This window comes from Lasioglossum baleicum, chromosome 1 (assembly GCF_051020765.1).
Source record: "Lasioglossum baleicum chromosome 1, iyLasBale1, whole genome shotgun sequence".
In the NCBI taxonomy this organism is placed as follows: domain Eukaryota; kingdom Metazoa; phylum Arthropoda; class Insecta; order Hymenoptera; family Halictidae; genus Lasioglossum; species Lasioglossum baleicum.
Window position 1 is genome coordinate 10349345 of NC_134929.1, and position 18469 is coordinate 10367813.

At 39.9% G+C, this 18469-nt stretch overlaps 1 protein-coding gene across 8 annotated transcripts in view; it reads right to left on the bottom strand.

The window, feature by feature from the left end:
* The window catches only part of LOC143210520 (ras-related protein Rab-37), a 138172-nt gene that overhangs the window by 33328 nt on the left and 86375 nt on the right, over window positions 1-18469 (bottom strand). The window contains exon 1 of one of the 8 annotated variants that reach the window (XM_076427468.1): window positions 3104-15369. The exons of 6 other annotated variants lie outside the window; for them this stretch is intronic. The gene's annotated coding sequence lies outside the window, so the exon portion shown is untranslated. Of the gene's footprint in view, window positions 1-646; window positions 15370-18469 lie in introns of those variants that run through there. One more of the 8 variants, XM_076427460.1, reaches the window with a different exon arrangement.

Consider the following 18469-nt stretch of genomic DNA (forward strand, 5'->3'; position numbering starts at 1 on the left):
GGACGAATACCATTTCGGTTTCGTTTGCGGAGCATTGCGAGTTTTTTCACGAGCTGGACGCGAGAAGTCACGTACGTCGACGAACGACCAGTTCGAGACTGGTTTTATTTCGAATTCTTCCCGCCGCGTAATATATCTTTCCCCCGTTCTTCTACCGTTTTCTTGTTCCTCTTATTCGTCGTCGCCATCGTCGTCGTGTATATTACTCTACATATTATGTAACAATTCGAGGGACGCCGAGTAATTATAAATCGTACGCTATCGAGGATAGCCTCACTATGCGAGCGTGGCTCGACATTAATGACGTAAACACCCTTCGGTGCAGTTACTTAGGGGTGGATACCGTTTTGATTCCATTTACGGCACGTTAATGCTCCCGCTTGATAAAGGTTCACGGGGTAGCAGAGACTGCTGTCATTAGCAAATTCTTCTATATTAATTAATGTGTCGATAGGTGTGATAAAAACGAGAAAGAGACATGATGAGTGAGAGGCAAAATGTATGAAGTGAACTCGATTAAACGAGATAAAGAAATGACTCACGATCGGCGAGATCAAAGAAAAATAGTAGAACTACGCGATCTAAGAAACAGGAGGAGGCAAAATGGACTGGACGAATCCGTTTCTTCGGAAGACCCTTTACTTACGTGTATCTACTGACTATTTTCAACCGATTCAAACGGTTAAGAAGAGAAATAAACGTAGCTCCTGTATCTTGCAATCAATTCAATTTTTGTTTCAAACACTTGTAACTCACGAACCAGACCTCCTTTCCCTCCGACACTTTCTTCTTCGAAAGTTTTTAAAATTCACACACGTCGTCCCTCTGTAACTTATAACTACACTGCGGATTTTATGCATTTATGACAAAAATGAGTGGATGTAATTTAAAACCGTAAAAACATTAAGACAATTCAAGAACGTCCATATGTTATTTTCAATTTATTAAAACTGTTAAAAATAGAAAGAAATTTTTATATGCTCTCTGTCTTGTAATTCACGAAGAAAATTTTTATTTTGCATAAAGATTCGCAGTCTACTTACAACCAATCAGATGTCACCGACTTTTCCGGTTTCAGTGCCTCACAATTCACGCACACGACGATAACAATCCCGGTTGAGAGTTCCGGAAAATTCGGACCAAGAAAATTGTTGATCGATTTTGAATCTAGCCGATTCGCACGTTGCGAATTTCGTTTTTAAACGAATCGAACGGTGGACGCTTGCCGCTCGGACTGTCCCCGAGGTTCGTCGCCGCCTATCGACACGCTGGCAATTGAAATTTTCCGTTCCCGTTTTTGCACGGTTTGTATAACGCGTGGCGAGCATTTACAGGTATGCTAAGCTAAGAAAACGAGGGCGACACGAGTGCGAGCGAGCGAGCGCGTGCGACGTGCATACGGATCCACTTGGCGCGGCAGTAAATCATCCGGAGGTAGTCGGCCCGCGGGGGTGGACAACACCGGGCGTGTTGAACTTTGAATTTTAGATCAGGATTTCTTGTTGTTAAACCTAATACAGGGGACAACCGTGGGAACTCGTAGCGCAATAAATCATCAGTTATCGCTTATTAGCTGTCCGGAAGTTTCGCGGCAGCCACTGGCTGGGGTTTTAGGAACGTCCGCCATGCGGCTGTCGCGCATCGTTCGCGATCGAGCCACGTGATTTACGGGACCCCGATGATCGACGACGAGACGTAATTAAAATCCCGTTCCGGACTGCCACGTCGCGGCGAAATATCCACCGACGAGTCAGCTCTCATGTTTCTCGACGACGTGGAAATTGCGTTTCCAAATAGGGGATGGACTTCGGTACTCTCGGTCACTCATTCAATCCCGGAAGAATTTATTTCTGTTATTTTTTCACAGAAAAAAATTTGATACAGCGCACAATGGGCCATACGGCAATTCCAGCGACGAATAATGCCAAAATTAAGGGGGTAGACTCTCGTTTCCAGTATTGCAATTTCTCATTTCTCGATAATGCAAAGATGGGGTATTTTAGTAATACAAAGCGCTAGATAAAAGATCAATCTAGGCCGCAATTTGTCCTCAAACGTCCAATTTTTACGTTTACGCAGCTGTATGAAAATAGTTACATGCGCAGCTTTATGCTTCGAGTAACGCAAAGTTTATCTAGCGCTTTTCACTACTGGAAGATCTTTGCATTATCGAGAACTGCAATCCTCGAAACGAGTCTACCCCCTTAATTTTTGCATTATTCGTCGCTAGAATTGCCGTTCGGCCCACTGTGCAGCGTTCAGAATTGTTTATCCCCTGACGAATTTTATCGTTTCACTTTTGTTAGGCATGTTGTATATATTTTTTAAGTAGTTTCACTACTAAATGGAACTCTAGTAGAACTATTTGATAAACACTTTTCTTTTCGACTGGTCGGTTGTTTAAAAAAGAGAGCAAACGTGTTAACATATAGACTAATGGATATTCCGTTCCCGTCACTTTTTCCTCTTTTTTTACAGCAATTGTTCATTGTTAATCGTTGTCACCATGTTTTAGTTTACACAGATAACGGACACACGTGTTCGTTTAATCGACTTCGCTATAAACAGTATCGATTAATGGCGGATCAGGGCTCTGCAAACATTTTCTCCAGACTCGCCATTCTTGCGAACAAACCCGTGAAGTTTCGAATCTGATAATCGTGAGGAGGACTTTAAACATTTTTCAAGGTGTCGACCTATCCACTTGAAAACGTTTAAACAGCTCAGAGTATTATAATCTAGTTCACACATGTGCCACGCGCGTTTATGCAAGGAATCTGTAAGATACAAAATAAAACTTTACGTGAGGGGGTAGTTCTTTCGATCACGGCGAGTCGCTGTCTCTTTGAAGGAAGAACAGTTAAAAATAGAAGATAAGAAATTCCATCCGGAATTAAGCAACCGAGGAATATGAATTAACTCGTTCTTTACGCTCGACTTAGTATTCCCTTTATCTTTCATTCTCACAGTCATTGAACCGAACATTGTTACATTTAATTATACTATAATGTCTCGGATGGCACAAAGAGCACCGTTTATTAATAACTTAAAATCTCAGACCACTTGAAAATACCACAGTCGGGCTGCACTGATCCGTACTCACCGGGGATCCTCTTCTACATACTCCAACGCTAACGAAAATTATAGCCCACTGCGTAGGGTGGCCTACGATTTTTATAATTTCATTAATTGTCACTTGCTATTCACATCCTGACAAAATAACGATTCACTATACATCCACATCCCATTCTAACAATATTCACTGATTCATACTCATCGAGGATCCTCATCTACATCAGCTTTAACAAAAATTACAATTCACTGTGCAAAACAGTCTACAATTTTTCAAATTGACACCAGGCATTTCAACCCTGCTGAAATAGCACTCACTAGATCGACACGTTATTTTAACAACGTTCAATATTTACTAATTCATACTCGTCAGAGATCCTCTTTATACTTTACAATACACTACGCAGGGTAGCAAAATTGTTCAGGTTGTCACTACGCATTCAACCCTTCAAAATTACGATCCACACTGTCTACACTTTATTCTAAATAACGTTTGACCGTGCAGAGCAACAACCGCCAACTAATCCATATTCATCTCAAGGATCCTCTCTTCATATTCCAAGTCTAACAAAACTTACGATTCACTACACAGGACAGTCAACGATGTTTCAAACGCTCATTACGTATTCCAATCCTGACAAAATGACAATTCACCGTACCTACACGTCCCTCTACTAACATTCAACGCAGCTATAAAACCGAAGTTCTCGAGCGAATTTTTCAAAGTTTCCCACCGGACCAACACCCATCTCGAACTCGAACAAAAATTCTAAGCCACCACACAATTTACGATTGTTTAAACCATCACCAGATACTCGAACCTTGCCAAAATGACAAACCGAGGTTCCCAAGCAAATTTTTCAAATTTTCCCACCGGAGCAACAACCCCCAAGAGGCGCTCGCGCGGACCGCACCATAATTAACTCTGCACAGCGTGTAATTGCGCGATGCTCATTGCGTGCGAGGGCGGTGTACTCCGACGAGGAACATAATAATCTCTCGGCGGCACAGGTTCACTGGGTTCGTTCGTCGGGCCCGGACGGAAGCACGTGTCGCGATTATAGGACGCGCGAAGAAGGAGGTGAGCCGCGAGTCTGATAATCGCGCGGACACGGAGCACGGGGAGTCGTTTTGCGGCGACTATAGACTATACTATTTCCAGAGGCGGCGAGAGGAGGCAGGAAGCCGCTGGAGAAAGGGAAACACCGCCGTGGCGACGAAGGGCGAGGAGGGCATCGCGCAATAGGGTGGCCTGCGCGTTTGACAAAAGGGTGAGGGAAAGCGTATCGGCTTGGAAAATGTGTTCCGAGCGGGACGCGACGCATGCCGGCCGTCATACCCTCGTTCTACGATCCTTTCATCCCTCTTCGTTCTCCTAAACTCTCCCCGCTCTTCTACTTCTTCTTCAACGTCGGCGATCCTTCTTTCTTTTTCATGTTTCTCTCGCCGCAATATCGAGATGATCGAACGAAATCGCCACGCGCACGCGGTTGATATATTCGGTTGGCAAATAAGTTCGTTCGGTTTTTGTGATTTATTCCACTCTAAAAAACCGAACGAACTTATTTGCCAACGTAATACTAATTGCTTGCTTATCCACGTGACAATTACTGCGTTCAAATATTCGGGAAAAATCGACGGAACAAATCGTCAAGAAAAATTGTGAGGCGTTCCTCCCACGTGCACGATAAGAATTCGTTTTAGTTCTGGAATGTTGTAGGTGTTCGGAAAATTGGAACATTCAATTTTCGAGGTAGTACGGGAAAGAATATCAGCTTTTTTTGTTCATCTTTCTCCGTTCCACCGTAAGTCGGAACCAACGAAGATCGCCACGCGGTCGGATGAAAATTCATACGCGAACAAAAGCGAACCCCTCGGCGACATTGTTTGGCAGAGTAATCGAGGGTCGAGAGTGGTTGATGCGCGGCCCGGGGGTGGCTCTTCGGACGTCAACGAGCGTAATTGAGGCACTCGATCCGGTGAACGGGCATGGTAATTTCGAGGCGCGAATTCGACGGCCCGGACCGGCCTGCGCGCTGGGATCGATGGGAATTGCGCGCCGAGTTTTCGGGATTTCCAGCCCCGAGGGCCCGTCGAATTTCAGCCCCCCGAAGTTGATTAATTGCACCGAGACAATCCATTTTACGATCTGTTATCTCTTTCGACTTTCCGCCAATTTTCAATGCAATTTCGCCCAATGAATGCGTCCAAATAGTTTCACAGAAAATTGTCTCTTTTTAACGAACGAAAGCATCGTGTCTAATATGTAGAACAACAAACCATCGAATTTCCCCTAATAAGACCTAAAAGCTTTACTAGTAACATTGTACAAAGGCTGTACACACGGTGTATCTAGTAGCTGGGCCGAATTATGGTAAAGCCTTGATCTAAGAAAAACGATTCTTAGATCGCGCAGTTCTACAATTTTTTGTGACCTCGTTGCACTTTGCATCTACACCGATTTGTTCTATTTTCAATAACCGAGTTACAATTCGCAAAACTCCATATTTTTGTACAATTCGGAGTAGCCCAAGGGTTATAGAATAATTTATACATGTACAGTGGGGGTGTACAAAGTATTCTTTCAAAAACGAATAACTTTTTCAAACTTCGACCCAACAGCTTGAATTTTTTTGAGACGCTATAGAAGGATTAGCTGATGTGTAAATAATTTATTTTTTAAATTGTTATTGTTCACAATCTCGAAGGATAAAGTAAAAGTCACGTTTTTTTAATTTCTCCATCTGTGCCTGTAAGATGTGAAAATCTTTGAATTTAGTGTTTGCGATTCATTTAAATCGCAGATTCTCTTATAATTTTTCCTATTTTAAATCAATTATATTTCGTAACAAACTCGATCGCATTTGTGACGAAAACAAATGGGTGTGATGACATTGCAAGAATTTTCAAAATTATTAAAAGATGGAACACATTTTCGTTTAACGAGATCTGCAGTGCAGTAATCAGTGTAATCAGTGCAGTAATCGGAGGTTGGTTAGACCCTGTAAACTTTAATTTTCCAATTTTCATTTGAACGAGATCGCTTCGACAGGCATCAAATCAACCTGGGAAATTCAAATATTAAAATAACATGCACGAAATTAATTCAATTTTCTTTACGTGATATGCAAACTCGTAGTCGCTGCATATGTATGAGGTTCGTAGCGAACGTGTTAATGATTCACATTGTGGTTTTTTGAACCGGCTCTGTCAGTCAGATTACATGAAAGATAATTACACGTTTTTGAAGCTCGTTAACATTTTTCATGGGTAATGTTCGGTTTTGTTTTTATCCTGTTGGTGAGGTATTATTCGAGAATCTTTTTAAAATATGGCGGCCTATTGGCATCGTGCAAATGATGTGTCGTAACGTAGATGTACATACATATATTGGCGTAGTTACGTCGTTTCTCTCACGAACACCGGTATCGGTGGAGGATTTCGCGACGAACACGCGTCGGTCTCTCGATTCGAGAGCAAAAACAAGGAACGATGTGCAGTGCTTCGTCGGTCGTTCGAGTACCAGTTATGTAAAAGGTTGCAGCAGCACTTTACACGCCCGAATTTCACGACTTTCTCGCCGTGGTTTACGCAATCCGCGTCGAAATGTTACGCATTCGTCGGCGCATACATGGTGACTGAAAATAAAATCTGACTTTGATGGCGGGCTCCTGAAATCCGTCCACGAGGGAACAAAATCTGTCATTGTAGTATTTAAAAAAAGAAATAAATATCCACAGTGGGTGTACGAAGTATTTGTACACAGATTTAAAACCGAATAACTTTTTCACAATTGAATCCAACAGCCTGAATTTTTTTTATGAGACACTAGAAGGATTAATTTAGTAGCTAATCTGAAAATAATTCTTTTTTAAAATTGTTATTGATCGCAATTGCGAAGGAAGAAGTAAAGTTAACGATCCTGAAATTTTTTATCTGTGCCTGTAATGAAAATTTATTACAGTGTTCAATTACAATTGAATTCTCTCTATTTAATGAAGGATAAAAGGCACTTATTATTATTCACGCGAAGTATTTTTTCAACTGGTCCACTATTAGTGGTTTTACCTTACTTCCTGTGTGTTGCAATTAACACAGACAATTTTTATTTTGCATAAAGGTCCACAGTTTAATAACAATTGCATTAGTGACAATGACGACAACAGATGCAACATTTTCTATAAAATCATGCACGATAAACTCGCGTCACAGGGACGTGCGATGAATTGCAATAATTGGCCCTTAAAGGGGGGAAAGCGGCGTTCGATTAGGGGATGGCGAAATAACGAATGGTTGTCTGCGAAAATGAGAAAGAAGAGGAAACGAACCGCGCAGAGCCAATATGACGGCTGGCTCATGTACGATTGACGAGGAGGAGGCCAGTGGCACATTACCACTTTATGACACATTTGCGCGCTAAAATAGCAACCGATCACTATTTCTGGCGCGGAAAGTCAATACAGAGCACGTGCACGACACAACGTGATACACACAGACCGGCGCAGGTGACAGTGGCAAATGTTAGATATATTCTGCACTGTTTTACGATTAATATCCTCGTTCGTTGAGCGGGTCTAATTTAACCGATAAGCGTCTGGAGGTTACCATCACCTTTCAAGAGCTTATGAAATGTTTAGTATCCGGTAAAGACAGAAAAATCTGAATTCACATGGTTCTTATTAAAATGACACTACACAAATGATGTGAATTGTATTTAGTTATTCAATTGACGGTAGGCAGTGCGCCATAGACCGCACGGTTCATGTTGTGGGTATTACGACACAATAACGTGAGAGAATTATTTTTCGAATAAAAAAGAAAACAACAAATTTTCAACAGGTGGTAACGAACAGATGACAGTGTTTATCACCAAGCCTGGCAGAGTTGTGTTAAATTACGATTGAATTACTTCACGTATTATAATTACAAAGTAATTTAATGATATTTGTATTGAATTAATTCGACTTAAAGTACAGTGTAATTATGAATTATATATAAGAAGTATAAGAGGTGGAAAAAAAGTATTAGGAGTCGTAACACCACAGCGCAGCGGGGAAGAATCTGCCCGGGTCTGAAACTACACGATCCAAGAAACAGCATGGGCCCGAGGATGTTCCTTAGATCAAGTTTACAAACAATTTACTGTATACCAGAAAGAGTTGATTTTCTTTAGATCCTTATTTTCTCTTTAATCACCGAAAGCATTAAAGTATCTGCTGATCCCTGATTTCCGAGGCAACGCAGAAAATTTGCATTCGCATAAAAACCCGCGACTCGAGTGAAACGGTGCCCGGCAATTATCATCCGCGATTATTTACGCGTGGAAGCCGCGCGACCAAAGCGGGACCGCCCCGATTAATATCCACGTTAACGAGCGGGCAGTAAAATACCTTTAACGATGATCTGCGCGAATACTCGTGGAGTCTGGAATCGCGGGGATCACGTGCAATTTCTCGGCGGACGGTTGTTTTCACGCAGCCCGTTACATAGCGTCGACGAATTAAAATCAGCGAGGCGTAGCTATCGCTCGCGCGAGATTCGCGAGGATACGCGATACTCGGGGTCGCCTTAAGCTCGTTTCACTTTCTCCTTGCGTTCTGAGCTCCCTTCTGCAGCCGCGACGTGAATTTTAAACGGGAGAGACCGGAGGAATTCGCCGGTGAACCGAGCCGACAATTTACTCGGCCGTTAAAGGGATCCCATACGCTCGTTTAGGGAATTCTAGTGCAACAGGTCCGAAAAATCAATTTTTTTCTCACAGAATTATAAAATATTGACAGCGCGTTGTTAGAATGTTGTACTATCGATTTATTTATTTATTTACTTATTTATTATTGCTTTGAAGCAAGTGGATTTGTATAGCAAGTACAATATTATTATATTTAGCTTACTTTACATAGGTGTTACATTGTTTCTAAATTCTTAGGGAACATTGTTTGAGAAAATTATAAATTATTTTCAGACCTTCTATATCAAGTTTACAAAAGAAGGAACTAATACAAAGAGGGAAACAGTACTTGTCTTTGAGAAGCTTTGTTTCTAATGTACACTCAGTAAAATAAGTCTTCGTACACCCTTTAAAACAGAATAACTTTTTCATAATTGTACCAAACAATCAAGCATTGGTTTACTTTTTATTTGGGTCCTTAATGAAAGTTTAAAATATATGTTTTGTAGATCTATGTTAGTTATACACATGCTGAAAATTTCATGGAAATCGGTTGACGCAGGAAAAATCGAAACGCACAGCGAAAGATATACGATTCTGTGGATTTTAAGCAGAAACTGATCAAAAGTCGTATTTTCGCCATTTTTAATTTTCAGCAGGTGTGTAACTACTATAGATCTACAAACCATATATTTTAAATTTGTATTAAGGGCCCAAATCAAAAAGTTTTAAAAAGTACCTATTTTATTTTTGCATGTAACCTTGTAAATTGTAATTTTTAGAAAATATTTTTTGCACGTAATTCAGTAAACCAATGCTTCTAATTACTTACAAAACATCAGGTCACACATTTGGTATAATTATAAAAAAGTTATTCTGTTTTAAAGGGTGTACGGAGACTTATTTTACTGAGAGTATTACGTTCGATTTATGTAAGAAAAATTGATTTTGCGGACCTGCTGAGAGAAAATTACGAATTTATACAACGCTTCGTGTGACGCGTCAGAGGCTGACGATTTAATCGTGTTTTTTAAAGTAGTCATGATATGTAGACAGCGGATTTTATATACGTTTATGATAAAAATGAGTAGGTGTAATTTAAAACAGTAAAAACATTAGAAGAATTTTCAGATACTGTTGTATTATTTTCAAGTTATTAAACATATTAACATTTTAAGAAAGAAAATAAATGTCCATCTTACTCCAAATTGTTGTCATGTAGAAAATTTGTTATTTTGCATAAAGATCCGCTTGTCTAACGATATATCACAAAGAGTACTTTACCAGGACTCAAATTATGTGTATGCCTTGAGCACATGTGTGCGAAAATGTTAGGAGACGTTCTAAAAATGCTATAAGTTATGAAATGAGCTGTTATTCGAGCCGCGTAAAAGTTTATCGAGTTCGACCCAGTTCGGGGACCCAGCACGCGTAATGATCGGATGCTGGCGATCGAGCGGCCGAAATACATAGATCCGTCTGGAATTACGTACCGGTCAGTATCGGTAATTTACGCGCGAACGACAGACATGATGCGGGTCTATTTGCCGGGCGATCGATTCGCGAGCATGCGAATTTCCTCTTTGAAGAGGGCGGACACTGCTCGTGCCTCCTCCTCGATGGAATTTGGCGGAACCAACTGTTTGTTATGGTGTTGATGATTGTATCGATTCTGTTTATGGCCAAGGCACCGGGAGAGATTATCTCGGCTAAATGCGGATGCTATTGTCAACTCGATACGCGCGAATAAGACGAGAAAATATGAAACATCTTCATTCACGATTCACCACGGCGATTGGCGGACATTATCTGCAGAAGCAGATTACACTAACATAGTATTTCAAAAATACAGAGGCGAATGCTGGAACACAATGAATTTGTTTAAACACTGCAGAACCCTTGAATCCTACTTTTTATGTTGTAATTGCTTCTGAAACATTCATTTTCATTCAACAATGATTACCTGACTTGTGTATTTACACGAGAAATTAATGTGCGAATAGTATCGGAAATATTCAGTGGTATTTCAATGTGTATTTGCTTCATTGGAAAACATTGATTCGTTTATTTATATATGTATTTTATATTTTATCGACGAACTCCTTTGGACGATGTGTGTTATGCCTTTTAAGAATTAAATTTCTTTGTAGCTGTGCTCAAACTCTTACATACTGAAGATTTCTATGAATTATAACATTCATAGTTGACCTCTATGCGTTGTTGAATAATTTCAAAGTGATTGAGCAAAAATTGCAGTTGCTTCTTAAAAAACTAGTAATGTGTAGCTACAAAAAACAACATGAAAACCAGAAATGTTGTCGTTAAACAATTATCTATAAAAATGTATAATTCATAATTTCCCTGTCGCTTTACAAGCAATATACTTATCTATCAGCGAAGGGAATTTATAGACGCAAAATTGCATGAATGAAATATTTATCCCAGAAGCTGGAATCCATAAAAACAGCATTAGCGTCTCCGATAAAAGTGGCATTATATTTTTTATTAATTGCATTGTGCACCACCGTTCTCCATCCAATTATCTTGGGTTTGATGGCGCGCCAAAGGCCATATTGCCCGTTCCAGTAACAAATAAACGAATTACAGGCGAAAAGCTGGATCGAGCAAATTTTACACGGCTACTCGGCCGTTAAAAAACGCAAAATGGCCGGCACAAAAGCGGGCCGACGCTCTCGTGTTCTCGTCGCCACCGGTCACGTTTTTTAAATGACGAAAAATTTACTGAAAAAGCAACTCCTGCGTTTTATCCGTCCGTGCGGTACGGTGAGTCGGTTGTGAAATGTATGGAAAGGTTAATTAGCCGGGGTCCGGTTTTTCACGCAAAGATGGAACACCGTACAAAGCAGATGAAAGTGAATCAACGTCCGCGGCCGGGACGAAAATTCCGATCGGCTTAAAAACCCGTTCTACCGAAAGAATCTCTTGCGAAAATTTTATAAAATACAGTGATTCGACTGGATTAGAGCACGATTATAACCATATCGTTTATTCCCGTTTAATGGTTCCGGAACACAGTTATTTTTCGCTATTTACACTTTATTTTTAGTCTATACTAACCGTAATAATGTACGGCACAATGGCGTAAGCCCTGCACGAAAGTTAATCATGGTCTTTAACTTTACTTCGAACTTATTAAAAAAATTTTAACAAGGGAATTATAATACATTACTTGCTGTACACAGAATTTGTATAATAAAAATCCACTATAGTGTCGCAGAAATTCTTTGACACGAGAAATTTTCTCCATGAAACATTTTTAAAGCGGATATCATGCATCTTTAGTTACATTTTTCCAGTAAAATTGGAAGTGTTCAAATAACGTCTGAGAAGTTAGTAAAATAGCGATCACACCGAATTCACGAAAGAGGAAATATTCGATGATTCTTTCCAGGGCTGTATTGATCGAGCCATTATGTTATGGCATCCGATGTCTTTGAATTATGATTCCCATTACCGTGTCCAGATTCCGCAACAGCCCCATTGTTGCGGGACGAGGTCCGCTCAAATTTCGGACCGCACGTTGTTCGACTAGCCGCACGATGTAGTCATAATTTAATAGCAAAACCGTGGGCCGTCGCTAATTAATTACATGCACGTAATCGTGTCCCAAGCAATCGTGAAATCCTGCCGACTAGACATGCCACGACATTCGCATTCTCCCCTTTGAAATACATCCTCTGTCACGTCAATCAAAACACATACTGCGTATCTTTCATCTATTTTCGAAAAAATTAAACTTTCTCGTTCTACCGAATTTCAATAAAATCGTTTGACTTAGAAATAGAAAAATCGGTCAGCGCATAGTGTAATAAAAAATACAGGTTCTGCACTCCAAATATACCCTTTTGCAAATCAATTTCAAAACCTTTTACAAATACAGTATTTTTAATTGAGAATCTAAGTTTCTTCTAAAAAATTCAAAATATCATTTATTGCAAAGATGTACATCCAACACTCATTTAAAACTAAATACTAGACTGAGGATTTTATGCATTTATGACAAAAATGGGTACGTACAATTTAAAACAATGGAGGTATTAAAAAGATTCAAGGCCACCAGTGTATTAACTTCACCTTAATACGATAATTAAAAGAAGAATGAAATTGTCAATCAATGCAAACATTCTTTATTTTGCATAAAGATCCGCAGTCTACTAATTACCAATTCATTAATAACTGTGTGTAGATATGTATATTAATTACGGTCATTCTCTGATTAATAAATTTTCAAAATGAAAGTACATATGTATTTATTGAAGCGTATTGAGCATACATACATATGTTTCCCTGGCAGTAATGGCACCGTTCACGTATATGTCTAAATAAATATATAATTTAATCTGAATTAATAAATAATTAATTTTAAATATTCTTAATGGGTGAAATTGACTTGCACAAGGGTAAATTTGGAGTGCAAATCCTATAGACTGCTTAATTTGCATAAATTGATAATAACGGCGAATATTATTAGATGAGGAAGGTGAAGTATTCAGCTTTATAAATGATCGCAAGTGATACTTCTGCGCGATCGATGATCGTTTTATCCGCCTTCCGTGCGTGGATACAATCTGGTCCGAGGGAAATCGCTCGACTTCCGCACGTCCCTTTTTTTTCCCCGAGAGATGAAAGAACTTCGATCTCGCTTCCGATCATTCCAGTCAGCTAAGGGTGAGGGCAGGGGTTCTGGGTCGTTGACCAGAGCTGCATAAAATGTGTGTGTGTGTTTAAATAGGAAAATATCCTAGGATAATATTCCATCCCTTTCTCTTTTACTCGTCGATCTCTTTTGATACGTCACGTTTTTACACAAATATTTCTCATACATATTTCTGACACGTCTAATTTGCTTTTACATGATTCTCCATTTGATTGATTTCGATTGTCGATTTTTACTCACATTTCATTCGTTTAACGTGGCTTCTAACAGCATTTTCCACAATATGAAAATTTCATCGGAGTACTTTGACCGACTCTAATGACCCTGTGAAAATCTATTCTTCGAGAATCGAGTTCGTAACCGATATTTCTCGTTAAAACTTTCTCTGAAAGCTGATTGTTAATTTTCCCGGACGCTCAACAGTCCATCGAAAACATTCCGAATACGGTGCCGGCCATTTTTCAACGTTTGTTCGACCCTCTGCGAGGACCCGTCGCGGAATCGCGAGACGGAAGAATAGAAGAAAAGGACGCCGCTCCCGTGAAATATAGTCGAGCTCGATCCACAGGCGAATCCCCAGAATTTACGAAAGAGGAGCTGCCCGATAAGAGGGTCAGACACTCTGGCGACAACGGCCCGGTCATTTACTGCGCGAGACCATCCCCCAAATTCGGTCCTCGAGGCGTCGTGAAAACGAGGACATCGTCTTCGGGTTAGATAGACGCACTAGTCGATAAATTTCGGGTTGTTCCATACATAATCAAGCTGATTTCCAAGCTTGACACTATCACTTCCAGTTACTATTACAGCTATATTGCGGATTTGTATGCAAAATAAAAAATGTTCGCATTGATCGCAGGACACAGGAGCCAAATAAAAATTGTATTCTTTGCATTTAGCTGAATCTAATACATTGATGTCCTGAAATATTTTTAACATGTCCACTGCTTTAAATTGTACGCATGCATTTTCGTCATGAATTCATAAAATCCGCAGTTTACTTGCAACCATTAATTGAAAAGTAACAGAAAAATACGTACATTAACGTGTGTACAAGAAGTACCTCCAAAAATATGTTTCAAAAAAATTGATAAATAAACCAGTGAATTATGCTGAAGCTCTCGTCGTTCATATAATATTGAAAAGTATGTTTACAGTTCTTCAATGTATGTGTTTGTATGTGAACCAGTTTTCTGTTTGTGCACAGACGTGTTTACGCATGTTGTTTGAATGGAAACTCAAATGAAATTGGAAGTCTTGATGTTTGCGCCAGAAATTAGCGTCAAGAAGATATTTATGAAACGACCAGATAGGTGGAGGAGAAGGTTGAGCAGCCTAACTCGCTGACACCGCTTCGGATGATCGTAAGCGGATGTCTCGAGGATCTTCGCGACAACAGGAACCCGCGGACGTCAGCGGAAAGGTTCAGCCTCTGATTCGGCCGGATCCCGGAATTGATCTAGTTAACTTGTCCGAAGCCCTCGAGTCCTCGCTGGGAGCTTATTCGGTCCAGCAAATCGCTCGCGGGCTTGTTATTGCAAGCCTGAGATTTGCACCGTTGAAGATTTCAACTTAGAAAATTGCCGCGTTGAAACCGAGTTTCACGACACGAATGCGTTCTACTGCGTCGTTCGAAAAGTCACCTCGTTTTCTCAAGTGAAATCGGAAGCCACTTTTTTTACTATTTAGAATAAGTTTTATAACATTTCAAATACACTTTGTACCGCATAAAAAGTAATTAAAAAATCGAAAGAAATGATAATCCGATGGTACACACTCTCTTTAAACAGCACACAACTTTTTCTTTTGTGCACTGCATTTTTACCCCCGTGGTAATGAAAAAATAACAGGTGATGGAAATGCGTACTTTGATTTTTTATATTTGATGCATTGACAAAAAAAAATACCTGAAATGTTAGAAAGTACCACAAGGCAGAAAATGACGTCCGAAATGTCAGCTGTGAAGATATACACATGATTTTGCGATTTAAAATAAGGTTGAGTAATAACTAGAGGTGTGCGAGACCGGGACGGGTATATGGGACATATTCCTTACAGCCGTAAAGTATCAGAAATCGCGAAAAAATTCACGGTAAACCCGAATACTCCCGGGAATCCCGAAAAAATCCGGGAATTCCCGAATATTATCGCACACCTCTAGTAATAACAAATTGAAGCAATGCCATTTCTACACGAAAAACGAAATTACTTTCCGAACGACCTAATACATGCACCGTTTTCGCCGATTGAACGTAAAATTGTATTTGGCACGAACGTTACCGACGTTAGATCCGCTTCCCTCTCGTACTTTAACGAGGATATAGCAAGCTTCTGGGGGAAATAGCGAACGAGCCCGTTCCAAGCGAGGTCGAGCGAGATAACGTCGAGTCTGCTATTGTTTTCTCAGTTATCGGTGAGTTTTAATGCGGAATAACGAGAGTTCAATTTCATTACGCAGTTCGTCGAGCTAGCATAATCTGCGGGGAAACGCGAAATTGAACGCTGTCTCAGATTCCAAATTTTGGAATCATTACTGGGAAAGTGCTCGCCTAATTATCAAGAAGTTTGACATGGATCGTAACAGAAATTCGTTTGGTCATATACAACAAATTATTTATAAGATCGTTGGCTCTAAATATTTTTCATTTAACCACAATTATCTTCATTTGCATCGAGTCACAACTAAATACAATGATGCCTTGATCTAAAAAAACGGGAACTGTACAATCTAAGAAAAACGAATGTCCCCTCCAAGGAGTTAATTTCTAACGAATCAAAGAAAAGAGCATTACCATAGTAATTTGCATACTAGTTTTCTGATTGGATTGATACGACTCTTAAACAGGGTGAAGCAATTTCATTTTATTTCCAGTTTGCAGAACATTAAAGTTTCATTTCCTATAACAACGATCTCCTAGATAGGAGAATGTTTTTTTCTTTTAAATTTCAATAACAGTAAAGACAAACGAACGAACATACATACGGGTTTCTCGTGTAACTTCGAAGTCGAACGCTGGCTTCGTTCAACGGAAAACAGTCGAATTTCTACGTTCCGGAATTAACGAAACGCCTGAATAATTTAAAGTTTATTTACCCATCCAACTTACATGTAAGTGTGTCGCGAAGGGGCGGCTCGAGTTTACAACCCCCGTTCATCCCCTTGCTCGAACGCGCCGCCCCTTGAAAACCGTGCTCACGACTGTTTTATCAACTTCAGAGAGCGCTAACGAAATTGCTTTCGCGTGGAATTGTGTCGAGAGCAATCACTTAACTCCCAAAATCAATTCAAATATCGAATCAGAACGGTTCCGCGCTGCTATCGTCCGCTCAAACAAAAATTGCATTCCCGCTCCTTTTAACGTTGAATATTATCTTTCGGGGAGGGGGGCGGGGGTTGAATATCGCGCGATAGCGTTTCGACAATCTCTATGTATGTATATTCCGAATTGGCAACCGCGGACGCAATATCCGCCGCCGCAAAATCAATTCCTCAAAGAATAAAGTGCAATTGCAGCTAGCGGGTGCGTCGATGCGTCCACATAAAAAATAAGGTCATAGCAAGTTAGGACGTATTATGACATCTGATTTTTTCCTCCACCACATTTTTGTAACTTAGCCCAGTTTCCAGAATCGCCCTGTATACATGTACATCTTCAATTTTGTAAATTCCCCCACAATTTTGAATTTAATCTACTCAATTTTTCTATAAATGCATAAAGATCGTACACATTAGGTATCCAACAATTACAATGAGGAGGATTCAATTGTTTCTATTATCTGCTTTGGAAACTATTGTTCCGCGATGGTCAACGACACGTTCACATAAGATAAAAGCCTTAACCCGAGAAAAACTTTCCGGTCCGTGCTGTTTCTTAGATCGTGTAGTTCTACTATTTTTTTGTGACCGTGCCGAACGTAGAAAAGAACAGCAAATCGATGACGTAGAATCTCGTAATTCGATTTTTCAGGCTTCTACCTTGGATCAAGCACTCTGTAAATTATTTCTTTGGATTTTGAAATTTTTTAAATGTCTGGTATTCATTTTTATGGACAGACCTTTTATAATATTCAATGTAGAATTACTTTCTGCTCGGTTTCCATTGTTTTCGGATCCTACAAAATCGTTCAATGATAACAATAATGATTAAAAATCGAGAGTTTATGGATTAATACCGAAAAATTGACAGGTTGGTAAAGGTTTTAGCCGATCGAATGGACACGTTTCGAAACCAGCGCGGCGAGTTGTTTAATTCGCGCGAAACAGCCGAGTTTACGCATCGATAAACGAATTCTGCACAGTTCCGCGATAAAACGACCGAATTCGCTGGACGCCTGGCGCAATCGGGAATCTACAGATCCTGCGGATCGTTTGTAAAACGCGATCGCAAACATTCCGGCCCGCGAGCACGTCTCGTAAAGTTGTTAATAAAATTTGACCAGTATTCAATCCCATCTATGCATGTTTGCCTGCGCGATTTCCTGCATTCCTGCAATTTCTGGTGATATTTTAAAGCTTGCGGGCCGATCTGCTTATATTTTGTGCCTTAACTATGGACAATTTTACTTCTTGTATCAGGGGTCGTATTGTTCCTCAAAGTATATGTACCATAATGTATTGTTCTATAAATGCAATGATTATAAAGAACGTTAATCAAAATTTCGATTGTTTTATGCTTTCAGTAGTGTCATATAAATGTGCAACTGCTACTGTTTCAGCATAGAAGTTAACAGAAAAATAAAGAAGATAGAGTTAGTTAGTTTTAATGAACCAGACGTGAGCAAATAAATCACCGAATAAAACAATTTCTATAAAAACACCCTGATCCGAATGATCCGGGACTAATTAGTTCAGATGATCGAGGTCTTATCGCAGCGATAAACTTCAGGTGTGTAAACCGAGTGTCAGATAAGAGGGGCTCGATTGAATTTAATCCTTCTGCAAAGTCTGTTTGAAGAAGGATTTTCTCGGAGAAGCGCGAGGAGAAATGTGGAGATGAAAGTCGCACTATGCCAGGAAAGACTGTAGTTCGAAAGTTCTCGTGGCTGAAAGA